This window comes from Sitodiplosis mosellana, unplaced genomic scaffold, assembly GCF_009176505.1.
Source record: "Sitodiplosis mosellana isolate CC-2019 unplaced genomic scaffold, AAFC_SMos_1.0 Smas_scaffold_6181, whole genome shotgun sequence".
NCBI lineage: Eukaryota > Metazoa > Arthropoda > Insecta > Diptera > Cecidomyiidae > Sitodiplosis > Sitodiplosis mosellana.
Window position 1 is genome coordinate 4,113,781 of NW_022601422.1, and position 17,519 is coordinate 4,131,299.

General features: G+C 35.0%; 1 protein-coding gene across 2 annotated transcripts in view; it reads right to left on the minus strand.

The window, feature by feature from the left end:
- Window positions 1-17,519, minus strand: part of LOC129576177 (uncharacterized) — a 125,322-nt gene that overhangs the window by 92,996 nt on the left and 14,807 nt on the right. The window lies entirely within an intron of this gene.

Genomic DNA, 17,519 nt, shown 5'->3' on the forward strand with positions numbered 1-17,519 from the left:
GAAAGCACCTTACGGATGTAAGACGAACTTTTCCCCACTGTTATCCAAAATGATTGGTTGCACAATAGTGACATATTTGATAGAATCTTCTCTGTCGTCCAATGGATAGAAAAATGCGAGTGTTGTGTTATTCAATTTCACCAAAAAAAAAAAGTAGTGTTTTTTTGTTGTTGCTAATTTCCACTGAATCCATACATTTACCCACTAGATGGGCATGCGTTAAAGTAAAAGGTATCGCAAAATCTATTAAAGTGATGTGTGGAGGATGGGAATTTCGATATATCTGTAATTTGAACTTGAACAAAGTTCTGTGTAATTTACCAAGAGCCATTAATCGAGTCAATAAGCAAGCAAGTTTGTTTTTCTTGTGAAATAATCCGAACGAATCTTATGAACGAGTCCAAACGACCGATGCTGCTGCTGTTTCCACTGCTCGCTCGTTATCCGATTTACGGAGCAGACAAAAACATCACATACAAACCGATTCGTCTTAACACAACTCAATTATTTTAATTATAATGATTTTATTTCACATGAAATCAGTGCGAAACAGATTGATTCGACTCTCTTGTTTTTTCTCTACCTATTCTGGTGCAGAAACCAGATTGCAATCTAAAACAAATATCGACACATGATTTTCCATGAAATTAAACATTGAATTTTTTGAAATCATATAAGCTGTGATCTGATTCATGATTGTTCTGGTGTGTTATTTATTAAACCAACATTACAATTGATTTGTTGGATTTCATTGGTGACCAACCAAAAAAAAAAATCCATGCATTTAAAGATGAAAGAGAACACAACCAGATCAAAAGTGCAATGAGTCCTTTTATTTACTTTTAATTAATAACACCACGATTTATTACGGTTAACGCAAAAATTTAATTTATTTTAAATTGATTCATGCTAGAATTATTCATGTGGCATATTCCAGCCAATCTGATCAAAAACCGAGAGAAAACCTCATTGTAAAAAAAAAAAAACCATGTGTGTGAAATATGTTCTCTGAATAATGAAGCAACAATATGTGGGTTGAATAAATAAAAATGGAATATTTGTCTGTCTCGTGCGTTTAGTCATGCAGTTCGGTTTTGGTCGCTGTAAACCCTCAATTATTGTATGGGTGAGAGATACCTCAACCACGAGATGCGCATTGAACATTTGACAGTCGTTCTACTGGCTGAAGCCAATGAACAAATGTGATGAATGCGTTTAATGTCACTGAAAACACCGAAATTATGTCATTCAATTACACGAAAAATACAGAAATTATCTCATTAAACGAGTTCATCGTAAAATTGTATTTTCCGTGGTTTTGTTAGTTGTTCGTGGCCATCGTACGGATGGTGAGGAACCATTTTTAATGGTACATTATAATGAGATTCTTCACGTCGCCGCTATGACACAAGTAAAATATTCATATTAATTATAATTTTAATTATTATTTTTCACTATGGAATGTTCACCATTGCGATTATATGTAATGCACGGATGTGGATCTGGGTGAAATTAATGAAAGAATAACATATTACAAGCGGCAGGTAGCAGAGCATTCAGATTCGTGGGTTAATTAAAATAACAACAAATAGTTGCAAATGGTGAGAAAGGTGGGGAGAAACCGGTTTTTGGCCGATTTGTAGATGAAGTCACGGTTAATCTGTTTTCTTTGTTAAAAACTAATATAACTCCAGGCTAACCATCTGTCTAACTTCATTTTTTGGTTCGACATGTCGATTTATTCTATGCATTTTTCAATTATGATCATCATTCTATACCCATATTAATTGAGAGGATACATTTTTTTGCTCTTCTGTAAGAGATTAATTCCCTTTTTGGTGGAAAAAAACATGTATTCCTTACATTTTTTTTGCCACATAGAATACAAATTTTTCACATAGGCAATGCTATATTAAGCATTCCATATAAAAATTACACAAAATGAAAAACAGCTCAGTGATTTTCTTTAATAAAACTGCAAACTAAAATGTGAAGGGAAGCTTTTACTAAAACTAATATATTAATTGAAAGAATCTTCATAAGTTTATGAAAGTAGAATTTTGTTTGATTTGTGAAAAAAAAAAAAATTCATAAGAAACTATCTTTGTGCCCACTGAAAGCAATCTTCTAAATGTAATTGAAAGTTGCAATTTTCAGCAGCATGCTACAGTGTTGCTTGTGGTACAAGTGAAAAGTTCAGCTTCCAATTGAAAACCAACATAACATAGCTCGAATTCAAAGGAAATCATATTGAATGTTGCGCGTCGGCGGCGGCGACAGCGAAAATGAAGCGCTGAATTTCAAAGCCAAAAAAGTATTACGAATTATCCAGTCAAAATGTGTGCTAACATAAGTGAACTATTTATTATGCAGTCTGCATGCATGACAATGGTAATTTAATATGTTTGGATATGTGGAGCATACGAATGGAGTGGCCACCACATAGCCATACTGTGCACTGTGCAACGTGCAAGATTATTTAAAACGAGCTATTAATAAAGTTCATATTTCAATTTTTCACCAGAGGCACCAGAAATGTATGTTCCATTACAGAAGAGGGACGAGAGAGAGAGAGAGAGAGAGAGAGGCATTGGCATCACTTGTTGTGTCGTTTTTTTGCTTTTTTTAAAAATTTCCGATGTGATTCTGTGTGCACAATATGCAACAATGCTTCGCCAATGATATATTATTGTTGCATCTGTATTTTCAACGGCTTGTCATCGACAACGTGCAATTATGCAATTCCCATTCATATTTTTCTCTTGGCATTCGTTTGTGTCGCACCAGCCGCGAATGGAGTCTGTAATACAGACTCTGTATCGTTGCACAGTCCATATCAGTGCGCAGAATGCGTTTGAGTGTTCAACATGACAAACGACACCAACGAACAAAACAAAAAAAAAATACGAAGCTGTTTTTTCTCTCTTTTCATTCCCTTTTGTCTAGGATTATTATGAAACACAATGACAATTGTATTACATAGTTTTTATGTAATTTCATAGCTCGCAGCTTAAATGTCACTTATGATATTTTGAAATTTTATTTGTACAAGATTTTTTTCTCTTGTTATAATAACGGGAAAAAAGGAGTTCGATACAACAAAACGTGACAGGTTTGAAAATGACTTCGGAAACTGTTCAAATAACATTTTGAATTGAATTCGTATGAAAATCGCCGGAATAAGGCGAAAGAAAGAGACAGAGAGTGTGCACGTTGCACTGAAAATGATCTGTTCTGGAGAGATTTTATAAATTCTGTAGCATTGGTACATTGCACGAGAATATTTTGTCGAATGTAACGAAGAAAGTTTTGTATGATTTATTCTACGATGAGCGATCCGGTTGATTTATTCACTTTGTGCAACAAAAGTTGATCTGGAAGTATTGGACATCAATTTCAAGCAAATAGAATCCATGTAAATTTACGAAAAGTATTAGTAGAATGTGCAAATATTTCTTGCGAAGCGTAATCACACCACCCTCTCCTGCAAATCAACATCTCATGTTTATAAGTAATATACACAAATATTTTCGTCCAATGCACAATTACGTCATTTATTTTTTTGTCAGCGTGAAAATTGCGCAGAAAAAGATTTTCTTTTGTTGAATTCGTTTCAATCATGTTATATGGCATCACTATGGCGTTCAATGGTTCATTGAATTCTAACGCAGTGCATGATTGTAGTGATATAGCCATAGCAACTGCTCGATGGGTCATCCGCATCGACGATGACTGAATCATTCGATAAAAATGGTGGTGGCAATGAATTGAGCATGAAACGGAAAAAAGAGCTGTTCAAATGTTTTTTTCTTTTCTCATCCAAACATATTTCATCAGACGCAGCAAGTGGCAAAAAGCATGATATTTTGATTTCGTCACAATGTCATCCATTGAATCTTTTCACTGGAAAGTGTCTCATGTTTCGCCGACCACGAACGAATCCATTTTCTTTTTCGCTTCCTCTTTTTTTGTCTCCTTCGTCTGGTGATAACTTATTTCTCTATCTCGAAATGTGTCTGTGTTTTTATTTTTCATTCGGTATACGTTGGAAGCTAGCATACAATTTGTGTAGTCGTCGGCATTGCCAAACACTGCCTGAATGTATTGCCCTTTTCAATTTTTCACATTTTAATTTTCAACGCTACATTTTGGCATAGCCAACATGGCTAAATCAAATAAATGTTCTGTATGCAACAATAAATCAGTGCCATCAAATTTTCTCTGGCCCAGCTCGTCATCATTTTCGGTTCACCTTTGCACATTCGTTGCTTTGGTCACTGTGTCATGGTGTGAGGTGTGCTTTTGTTTCTTTTGTCTTTCGACTGATGAATTTCGTGTCTGTCTTTGTATATTAATATTAATTATTGACTGAACAATATTTTATTCTTTTTTGGCTGTGTGACGCACACGCAAAACACACATTTTTAGCGCTCTGGTTAAGCTTTCATTGTGGCGAGAGAAAAAAAAAACACACACACAAATCTATTTACCGAATTTATTTCTCGAGTCATTTTTCTTTTCCGTCAATGCGTCTTTTTGTGCGTCGCATTCCGTGTAGCTTTTGGGTAAGCTACATCACGTCATCGCTCCTTATAAGTTAGTTTAGCATGTTATTTACCAAATGCGACCATAAATCCGATCGTCTCTTATGCAAACAACCACAACTGTTTCGGATGAATAACAATACTTTTTAGCATGTTTGGCGTGGCGCACAATAGCAGCGACGAAGACGACGGCGACTAGCCTTGTTTACTATTTCAATGACCTCAACGAATTCATTTTACGTGATATATGAATCACAAGTATCTGGAATGGTTAAGTGAACAAGTTTTGGGTTGCGATAAAGGGTCAAATGGATTTCTTAGTTCATAGAAATTCTATTGAATTGACCAATGAATGAGAGGAAAAAAAAAATCAGTGTAATGGAAGTGAACATATTTACGTCTACTGCTTTTCAAAGTTGGTAATACCAACTTGTAACGGGATAGTTGAAATATGCGCGTTGATGTTTCAACGCAACGCATACGATTTGTTTGATTTAAATTTTATGTGCTAAGCTCATTTAGTGATGATAAATTCATCATAAGCTCTGATATTCTGTAGATTTTTTCTTTCAAATGCTGAGTTTTCCCTCCAGTTTTCTCACATTTTATTCCACCGAATTTTGTTGATTTCCTATGAAGTTCTGGAGCTGATTACTTTTTTACATTTCCATTAACTTAAAATATGGAAGTTTATCGAAGTAAAACTATGCAATTTCGTCAATAAAGTATATTATAACGGGAGGGGTTAGAGTTTTTTGCAAATGAAAACATTTATTGCTTTTAAAATCCAATCAATGTAATTATCTTCTCTTTTTTTTTCAGTCGGGTTATATTGAAACATTAGCAAACACAGCGGAATTAAATAAAATTGGTGCGTTCATTAAATGATAGAATGAATTCGAGCAAAGAAAATGCGAAATAACGAAGCCAATTATTTTACCGTCACGCAAATATTTGAGTTTTACCATTGGGAAATTCGAATCCATACACACACACACACACACATACACACCAAACATGGTGAATCAAAACCAATTTACATACTGCAACACACCGACACACAGTCTCATGATGTTGATTGCATCGGATTTTGAAGCGGCTCAATATTTATTTTCAATAACATTGAAGAGATTTCCTTTAACAGGCAGCACAACTTGTGTGTGCATGGGTGTATGTAATACATCATCATTTCAGTTCAATTATGTATATTTGTATATTGAAGCGTGTATAAATAGTATTGTATGCCAAAAATAAATTAAATTTAATTCAATTCAAAGGAAATGCAGTTTCAAATTGACCAAAAATGAATAAAAAAGGATTAATTGCATTCGCTGCATAAATCTGTTTCCATTTTCCTCTCCCTCTCTCTCTCTCTCTCTATCTCTCTCTCTCTCTCACACACACACACTCTACCTCGGTATAATAAATAATTGTTTGACCAGAAACTGATGTTTTGATTATTATTCTGTGTGCGTATGCAAATAGTACTGGCATTCTTAGCATTAACACATTTTCTGTTTGTTCTCATAGTAAAATGTCGGGAAAACTAAAACGAGTGAGAGAGAGAGAGAGAGAGAGAGAGAGAGAGAATTTCCATGTTGATGCTTATGGGTTGAACAGCAAAAATATATGGGATTTGATGTACTCACTTGCTTTTCAGTTGATTGAAAACATTCCAAATGCAATTATAAAATCGCTAATAAGGCTCGACATTCAATTAGATTGAATATGAGATACGCATTATTTTTGTTGTTATAATTGTTCGTTGTGTTTTTTTTTCTGCCATGTAAAACTTTATAATTACAAAATGCAACCGGATTTTGATATGCAATGTTACTGGTTTTACATATTAGAAAAGTTTCATTACACCATTTGAAGCTGTTATCAACGAACAGTGAATAATTGGACAAACACACAAATTTTTGCTACAAAGTAGATTCGATCGAAAAACATGAAAGTTTTCATCATTGTTTTCTGTATGTGTATGTACATTGTACAATGTACGTACACATTACATCGACGAATATTTGCGGAAGAAAATTTCTATATAATTTTATTTCATGTGAAAGGGGGTTCACGTTTTTTTTTTGTAGTGCAAGTTTTTCGGTTAGTTTTGCATTTTTTTTTTGTTCGTTCTTCAACAAAACCCAACATTATATGGAGGTCCATAATTGTACACTTCCGTTTTCCGGATCCATGATCCGATCTAAAAACCGAAATAACGACCACTCGACGCCTCTGCGCAACTAAAATGAACTAACAAGAGAGTAAAAAAACGAGAGAGAGAGAGAGAGAGAGAGAAAGAGAGAGAGAGAGAAAAAGAATAACAGCGAACAGATTATTTAACTCAAACTCTGACTGACTATAGCATCGGGCAAATACATAAGATGCAGGCAATATAAATGTTCGAATCCAAACTTCTGCTTTTCACTACATACACACTCACACATTTTCCCAGACGAGGTCATAAAATACACAAAAAATATTTCAGGTCATGAAATTTTCGATTGTTGAAGAGCACCCCAAATCGCATGCTTTTGAGTACTCACAATGCTTTTGTTTGATGGTGGCTGCTTTCTCTCTCTCTCTCTCTCTCTCTCTCTCTCTCTCTCTCTCGCTCTCTCTCTCTCTCTCTCTCTCTCTCTCTCTCTCTCCTTCTTCTTTTCAATCGCAAACTTTTAAAATGAACTCTTCCAATAACGTGGTCACAAAGTAAAAACGGGCAACGATGCGAAATAAATAAAATGGCAGCGCAAAATAACCGTAATATTACACATAGCGAGATAGAGCTAGTGAAGATGGGAGTGGGAAGGGTGACAGCTGTGGAATAGGGTGAACCTTAGAGAAGTGAGTGCGTCGCACACAAAAAGAAATGATATGGAAAATGCATTCCAACCCCTTTGTACAATGATGTTCTTTTTTGTCTCTTTTTACTCTAGAAACAACTTGGTCTGAAGACGATAAAGCAACGAAAACTGAAATATGTACGTTCAGCCGAAAATAGACAAATCTGTAAAGTTCCAGAAGTCACTAAACCTAAGAGTGGGCTCTTACGAAATGTTAATATTGTTTAATTTTTTTCGCTTATTTCCGCCGTCCGTTGGCCCATTGCACGATATCAAAAACTTCAATCTTTCTCACTACTGCCATTGGGTTATTTCGGTTAACAGCTTAGATAAATTCGAAAGTGTCGGGAATTTCTTATAAAAATTGCACTGTATTGTCCTGCATTTGTGCGCATACGGATGCGCGTACAATGTACGCCGTATATTTTTCGCTGACGAAAAAAAATTGGCAAAATTAATACAAAAAAAAAGCGAGAAAAATTACTTGAATACTCTCTCTTCAGCCAAAAGTTTAACGCTATTCGACAACTAAATGAAATAATTCCAACAGGATGAATGAAGGCAAAGAAACGACGATTCGCTTTTATTAGACATCATATTTCATATTTTACGCTGTGCAAGAACAAATGTATGGCTGCTTCACGCTCCATAGTCCACACCATTCACATAGGTTGCAATGGCTCTATAGTAATATACACACTCGGCAACATGTTATATCACATCGCATAATAACCTTTTCAAGACTAAAGTGAAAAATATTTTCCAAGTTCAAATCCTAGAGACCAACTAAATGCGAAAGTTTCTTTTTGTGTGTGCACTCAGTACCGTGTATGTGTGAGTGTGTGTGGTGTGTGGAGTAAAATGAAATGGAGACCAACAAAAACTCAAAACAGACAGAAAGTATCACAAAATGGGAACTACAAGCTTTAGATGGCAAGAAAGAAAGAATGAAGAGAGGGAGAGATAGAATCATTGCGTATGCGATGGAAAAAGATGCTGATTCCCAACGAATGTTACAAGTTAAAAATTATTGTCTCCAATTTAAATTAAAGTAATGTGCGTCTGTTTTGCTAAAAAGGCGTAACATTTCTACAGAAAGACTCCCTTTAATTTTCAATATAATGTTTATCAAACACGGCATGTAGACTTTAATTAAAGTCTTGATACATTCGCATTTACAATTCAAATCCAAAAAAAAAGGAACGCCATTGTGTATCTATTTCTCCTTTTTCGACTCAATTTCAATAGTTTTTTTTCTTTCTTCTTGAAGTGATAAAACCTAATTCCAAAGCTGGTTTTTCATCGTTCCCACATAATTCCATATGGCTGATGAAATTCTTTTATATTCTGCTTATGACTTGGCTTCGCTTCACCTATTACATTTAATGATATGACCATGCTCTTGTGCGTGTAACAGCTGACACAAGAAGCTTTTATTCATGAAATGAAATCATGTTCAATCATTAAAATGAGCCCAACTGATGCTGTATGGTCGTGACATGTACACCAACTCTTGGCGGAGTAGATTTATGGGGACATTAAAGCGCGTAGCTAATTGCAAATGACATCAATGAACTCTAAATAAATATCCAATAATATTTGCCCAATTGTTCACGGATACAATCCTTTTCTTACAATTCGTTGTGTGTACGTTTCCTATTTGAATGATTTGGAGCGAAAATGTAATACAGAAAAGTTGAGCGAAACAATGTTCAAATGAAAAGAGATAGCTATATAGTTCACAATAGTTTACTATATAGCTATCCCTTTTCCGCTCATTCATCATCGACATTTTTCCGCTCAACTTTTCTGTATTACATTTTCGCTCCAAACCATTCATTTTCTCTCTTCAAATCTTGTCGAATCATGCTAGTAAGGTAGTAATAGTAGTTCGTACATGTTGCAGTTGAAATTGGCTGCAATGAAGTGATGTCAATAATAATTTCATGTTACGACAAACTGTTACTAGTTCGCACTAGTTCGTACTAGTTCGCACAATTTCTTCTGTCATAAACATAAGTTCCGAGAAGAGATAAAAGCAATAATCTCGTATTGTCTTGACAAATTGTTACGCATGAAGCGAAAGTCCTTCATTTCCCAGTGATAGAAGAAGTTTTCGCCATCTAACATTCGACCCTTACAAATCGTAACAAATCTAAAGATAAATGAGTTCACACAAATAATCTCACACTCTGTTTGCAGTGTGTAAATCACGTGATTTCCCATGAAAATTCCATCGACGGCGCATCATATTACTTCAAGTAATTGTATGTATACACAGCCCCACACACAAAAACAAAATGCCAGAAAAACCATGCACACACACACACACACACACACACACACCGAAAAAGGAATGCCGAATTGGCGGGCACATTCAAATGAACGACCTCATGAATGTTTATGCGACTTTTTGCTAAATGGATACCATTGAATCAACCCCATACGCTCTACCCTATTTGTCGGAATGTATTACTAATTCCATTGCATTAAGAAGATTAATTTCGATGTGCGTGAATATGCGGGAGAGACTTGGCTTGCTGTATAAATGGCATTCATATTCCTATACCTACGACAGACGGTTTTCACATACCGCCAAACTTAGCTGCTAGTCAAAATGTAGAAAAATTCCAAGAGAGCATGGGAGAGCGTTGTCAAATGTATAACAATTTTTTCATCTGCAAATGATTGCGCCATCAAATCATTCATGCGTACACATTTTCGTGGTTGACGTTGATAATGACTTTTGGATTACTTACACATTAAAAAGAAAAGGTGAAGAAAATTTACAATTTTTTCAAGAGAATAAATACATGTGTGTGGATATGTGTCGGTTCGAATAAAAACGGGAATTCAGTTCCGGAAAGAACGGAACATTGTTTTTGAAAAACACATCATGAATTGTGAATGTAAAATGAGTTTCGGCTGATGCATAACTACCAAAAAAATAGCATCTTCCATGGCAATATTTGACATTTGCACAGAAAGATTTGCCCTGGTCATGGTATTTAAGGCAAGTCTTACTTGCGGTCTATAGACCGAATAAAAACCGATATAAAGGAAAGTTTATCCAAATGCGCCACTGGTATCTGTTCCCTCATTTATTCTGACCGACGCATATGTACGAGAATTTATTTTTACGTACAAAACAATGGCAATAAGTCATGTATTTGTCAAAGATGTTGTTTTATGTTAACCCTTTGATGCACAATTTTTTGTTTTTGAATCATTTTGATATATGTTTTGTGCCACGATAAATAGAGAAAAACCTCATATTTAGATTTTTGAAAAATTACGTATTTGTCGAGAAAATCCTAGGGGAATTTCTCACGTAAAAACTGTGAAGATTTTCGAAGATGTTTGAAACTGTGAAGATGTGGAAGTTATCGAAACTATGTGGATTTGTATAGATTTTATAAATTTTTGAGATTTCAAGATGGCGGATTTTGTGAAATCCAAGATGGCGTCGGGTGATCTCGCCTGAACTGTCTTGTTTTTAACACTAAATATGCATGGATTTTCTAAATTTGGGCAAAACTACGTAGATTTCAGAAACTGTGGAAGATTTTGAAAGATTTCAAAACTATCTTCGATGAGAAATTCCCCTAGAGAAAATCGGAAAAGAGTCAAAAGTGTCAAATCACTATAAAAGCTTGAAAAAATTAAATTTCATAAAACTAATGATGCAGAAAGTTAAATTGATGTGTTTTGGTCCTACGAGTCCTAATTTGACGATTGAAAAGAATGAACAAACTCACAAGATAAGAGGAGGAAAAATGTTGAATTCTGCTATAATTTCGCTTTTTTTTTACAGCAGTACATGAACAGAAAAAACTTTCCATTCAGCCAGCTGATTGTAGCCTGTAAGGTATCAAATGAAAGCTAGTTCATTTTCCTACATTTGTTTCCAAACAAGTATATAAAAATATTCAGTGGTTTCATAGCTATAGCGTCTGGCGTATCTGGTTACTTTAGGAACCGAAATGTGATAAAGGGTTAATGAAGTTAATTCGTGAGATTGGCAATATTTTGATTTCCCATTTTCTAGGTCCATTGAAAAACGTCTATATGCTAGCGAATGAGTGTGAGAGAAGGAAATGTATGTGAATTTGACATTAATGTCACGATAATGTTGGTTTCAATGGATGTGCCATAAGAGATGTGTACATAATAACAGTCAACATATTCTCTCCACTTTGTTTTTTGCTTCTTTTTTTTTCTCTATTTTGGTAAACAAGTATGTTGAAGAAACTTTCGCCGTGAAAGTACATTTTATATCCAAAATGAATGCGACTTAGTATTAAAAACTTCGATGATAAAGCATCACTAAGTACAACGTCAGAACTTGAACGAAAGCGATTTACATACTTTAGTAATTTCATAAAACGAGAGCAGGTGATCCAAAAATACAATGAAAACAAAACTTTTGACGAAGAAGAAAGAGAACGAAAAAGAAAACCTTAAATTCGACAACAAGTATAATCTTTATTATATGAAAATGGGAGTGAATCTTCACTTCCTGGAATTTAAATGCAATAATTTCATTCATGTTCATTATATTTGGAATATTGTAGGATAGGTCAGTTGAAAGAAAAAAAAACTCGGGAAAATCGGATCAAAAATTTAGTTGCTTCGTTAATAAATGAAAATGCTCCGTTGGAGAGCATTGTGAGAAAGCTCCGAAAGGGATATAATGATGCATATATATATATATACAATGAAACGAAAAGATTCCATGATGACTTTTGCATGCATTTTAACTAACAAGAATCGAAACGGTACTCAAATGTTGTACTTTATTCATTCGGCACATCTACCCCGAATACAATCCTGAATAGACGGATATACAACAGAGAAAAACATGAACAGAGGAGAAAAAAAAAATTATGCGAAAGAATAAAGTAGAGAGTTAAACTGAAGAGAAGGAACGAGCGAAAGAAACGAACGAAGGAACAAGAATGAGCATGGAGTATTTCTCTGTAGTAGAATGTGACCTTTTCAAAATAATCAAAATCATTTGTTGAATATTGCATGAGAAATATACGTATGTATTGTATTTATTTTTTATTCGAGCAGCTTTTCCTTACCGAATCATTTTCGTATTTCAGCACAGACACAGAGAGGAAGAGAGACGTAGACCCGTGTACACAGCATACTACAGCACATTGCTTTCGATTTAATGAGAATTTCTCTGCAGCAATGACAACCAACTGACACTGTAGATGATTTCTGTTTGCTTCCATCGATGTCACAGTCATCGCAGCTTTTGTATGCGATGCTTTTTTTTTATTCTGCGTTGTCATCATTTGTAAGTTTTTGGCGCTACATGATTTTAACTAAATTGGATGTAGCATGGCACCAGCTCTTTTGCGAGGATCAAGGAGCGTCGACTTGACAATAATAGCACGAAATGTTAAAATGGAAAACACGGAATGACTGTTGAGAAGTGCATGCGACGACGACGACGACGACGACGACGCGCTCCTATCCCTTTTGCAATAACAAAATACATGGATTCACAGACGAAATCATTTGAACAGACGAAAATAGAATCTTGCAAACATACGGAAAAGCTGCCAGAATGAGTGCTCCCATCAAGTATTTTTCGATCAATTTGTTATCGAATGGTGAAACATGTACTACTACTACTATGACATGATTTCTCTCTCTCTCTCTCTCTCTCTCTCTCTCTCTTTCTCTCTCTCTCTCTCTGGCAGATGACGAACAAAAAAGAATCAAATTGTACGACATAATTATTGAACTGTGTATTAATTGACACTTTGAAAGTACTAGTTGAACATATGAACAGTGCTTCACAAGCAGACACAGAAAAAACTTCATGGAAAATAGGAAGAAAACAACTCTCAGCTCGAAATTGATGGGAAATAAGGAAAAATCGCATTTTTCAGTCTTCTCATTGTCAGTCATCACAATGGCGATTATTCGGCATAGTTGTACAGAATTAGAAGGATTTCAACTAGGCCAAAGACTCCCGATCTATTTATCCATCTAGTTTTTCTTCTCTGTAACGAAAGAAAATGCGTTATTTCTCATCAATTTCGATGCTGTGCCACTTTTGCACACAATTTTCGTTTGTTCCTTTTTTCCGCGCCATTTTTCTGTGTCAATTTTAAAAATACTCATTGTAAGTGCAACTCTTGCTTTCAGGGTGTCGATTCAAGATGTTTTAACTGGATAACGATGCATGAATGGAACACTAGATTTCAATCTCTGTAATCAGCTTAATGAATTATTTTTTATTCATTGAAACTTTCGCAATTAAGAAATTAGAACAATTTCATCGTGGAGAAGTTTTCCTTCGCAGAAAAACAAACGGTACACCTTTCGCATTTGTCAGCAAGTGAAAACATTTCAGCATAACAATAATTGAAATGCGAAACAATATAAGCGTCTATATGATGGTGTTTGTTCTTTTTTGTGCAGAATAATTCAGCCATTGCCATGGCGAACTGAGAAAAGAATGGTCTTTGGAAAAAGATGAAAAAAAAAAAACTGAAAATAACGAAAAGAGGAGAGGAAAAGAATTTTTGATAAATCTTAAGACATGAGGAGATTCCATGATACGTGTATTCAATAGGCTAGCAACTTGAAAATTCAGCAGTCGGGCCCGACTGTTTTGGTGCTTTAATACGGGCAAATTGGAAAAGAAATCAAGGAACAATTTGTCAAGCTCAAGTATGTATAGCCATCTTAGGAATTTTCCCTGCAGTAAAAAAAAAGGTAAGTCAAATAAACAGTCATAAAAAGGTCCTCAATGGCATAGAAAGAAAGAAAAAAAAAATTGGACTCAACATCATAATATTAATGTTCGATCGTTTGAATAACACATTTTTGAATTGAATCAAAATTTGTGTGTGCGTGTGTACTGTGTATTTCGTTTCTTACTTTTATGCTATTCCTTTACAATGTAATCCTTATGCGGTAGCATGTTTGTAGCCGAATACATCTTGAAAAGAAAGAAGACGCATTTTCATAGTTTATTTGTTTGCCATGTAGAGAGCGATAGCGACAGTGACACTCGGTCATATGGCCACATTTCTCAAGACCCGCAATAATCACATTAAATGTGTACAAATTTGTTGAATACGGGAAAGAAGAAATATTTTCTTACATTGTGTGTGTTTGTGTGTGTGTGTGTGTGTCAGGCTTCGGTATATTCATGGTTTGGTGGCCTTCCTTTCTGATTCTGTTGTTGGATATATATATATGTGCTTTCATGTGTGACTCTTCGGATAGTTGATTTAACTGTGCCTCACGGGATAAGAGTTCTAACATATTTAACTGCGCAAAAGAATTCTTCCTACACAGACACACACACACACACACACACACACACAGACATTCATCGAAGGAGATAGGGGAAACAGCGTACAATATAAATTTGGTTGACTACCATAAATTTTTTTTATGGGACAATTATGTAGCCGCTGGCAGCTGAATATACAAACGAGAGCACATTGCAATGAACTAGATGAACAATAACATTTGTACTGAACGGTGCTTCGGAGCGCGAACGCATGTTAAGAAAGAGCCAACAACATTTGTTTTCGGAACAATTTGTATCGCATGTTGAAGAGCTTCTAGAACAGCACGCGCTTAGCTCATCCATAGACAAGCATCAGAAAGAGGGCGGAAAGGAGCGAACGAAGTGAAGTGTGATCAAAGTGCACGACACCATGGCAAAGAAGCAGATCGGTGAATCAAAATTTGGTAGAAATTCCAAAAATTCAGCATTCAAATACATGAGCCCAATTCATCACTAAAAATCACTTGACACCAATATACTTGTAATGCCGCAGCGTTGAAATGTCTATCGCAGAAAAAATTGTGTTACGCAGTTTCATGGGTATGTTGGCGGGAATCGTGCAGCGATTTGCTCTTGTTCCAATTCACACTCGAATCCAAATTTGATAAAGAAGCGTCGAGAGGTAGAAGAAAGAACACTCAATCGTAATACCGGATGTGAAGAAGAGCGAAATTTGATACAAAACATTAGGTTTTTTCTTGGAATATCTCACATTATTTTAATTAGTAACGCTCTAGAATGGGCACCAAATCAAAATATATTAGGTAATTAAGATGAATGAAATTCGATAATTGGTTCAACCTAATTAAAATGGGAAAATGCGCTAAAAATCATAACAAACCTAATCGAAGATTAATGTAATGTAACAATCATACATTGTTTTGATGTATTAAAATTAGTATCGATTTATTTGTGACATGCTTGAAAACACAAATTGCTGCCAATTCAATTGAGAGCGATCATTTTTGTTGACCGAATTTGGTCGCATATAGGTGTTAACTGGATCGAGTGTAGAAAATTCGATTTTCGAATGCATGCTCAATATGATTAAGAGTAACAAAACATGGATACAGTGAATGAGTTTATAAATCAAGGGGTAGATAACGTAACGTGCTGCATCATTCATAAATGACACCTATTGAAACGGTATACTAAGCAATGGAAAGATACCAGTATCTCATCCCAGCTCTGATTTACCTACTCCAATGGATTGAATGAACTTAATGTTGTGGAAAATCTCCCCTCAAAAAAATAATAATGTGACCTGAATCGTGCACCTTACATGGAAACGCTTTTGGAAAATCATTAAATATGACCATTTCGATTGGTTTAATTTCATTTATTCATTTTTGAGAGGTATTATTACGGAAACCTCATTAGATTCATTTTAAACTGTCGTCAAAATAGCCGAACTCTACTGCAAATAATGTGAATGTGTGTTGCTCACATATTAAACTATTTATCCATTAGCCGAACGGCATTATTTACATGCAATCACATGTACGGCAATTATTTCAGTAGATAAATCTATGTGCGAAAAATGAATTGCATTATACTGAATTAACACGTATTCAATAGCCAAAAAATAGGTGATATCAAATGCATTTTAGTAACTAATATTATGTATTATATTCCGGATTGTTCTTTGTTCCTCGTTTAATTGTCATAAATTCTAAATGAATGCATTACATTGTTCTAACCGATGCCTTTTGCACCGTTTTTCTATGGAAAACTTATTACAATTCCATTAATGAATGCCGGAAACTAGATGAAAGTCTTTTGATATATTGTTAAGATGTGTATGGAATCGCTCAAAGTTTAAGTGGATATATATATATGTGTGTGTGTGTGTGTGTGTGAATTGATGAGCTTGGTTAAAGTTTTGAAATGAACGCGCATATAGATAATTTGATGAAAATCCAAAAGCTTACCAATCCAGATCTAGTATTTGAATTAACAGGAAACATTTCTAAGCTCCAAGTTCGAGCTCCGAACAAATTCTGTCGAAATTGAATTCAACGTCAGCAGAATTCTGGTTGACTTCCGATTGAAACTGAAAGTTATTCATTCTCGAAATGCAAATTCGTAACGTTTAATCTATAGATATACGTTTTATGTGAGCGCATATAAAGCTTCAATTCAATTCAAAAAGTGTATTTAATCACAATCACAACAATATCTCTTCGTAACTTGAACTTGGTGCCGTTAAAGTTTCGATGACGGGAAAATGTTGCAGATGACATCAGAAATCAGAGGCGAACCGATGAAAAGTCATAACGCAAGATTCAATTCAATTAGATGTGTTTGTGTTTGATGAAAACGAATTTTAAACGATGTTTGTATTAAAAATTAAACTTTTGTATATGTTTTTCGCTCTCCTCCTTCTCCGGCTCCTTCTCCTTCTCTTTTTCTGTTTTTCTCACCCTATCATCCTCTTTCACTCCCATTTTCCTGTTTCTTTCTCTCTCTCTCTCTCTCTCACTCTCTCTCTCTGCCTGTCTCTCTTTATCTCAGTGTAATCTTCAAAGTTCATTCACAGCAAATATTTCTTCTCTGCCAGTTTCATTATCGATTAAATTCAGTCTCAGCGCTGTAGCGCTGGTTAATAATGCGAATTTCACTTAAGTACAGGGAAAATGTTTGAAAAGTAAAATAAATTTAAATCTAGTTATTAGTCGAAAACGAACATCTACATGGCATATATATAGCATAACGGAAAAAAGGATGAAGCATGTACCAAGAGAGAGAGAGAGAGAGAGAGAGAGAGAGAGAGAGAGAGAGAGAGAGAGAGAGAGAGAGAGA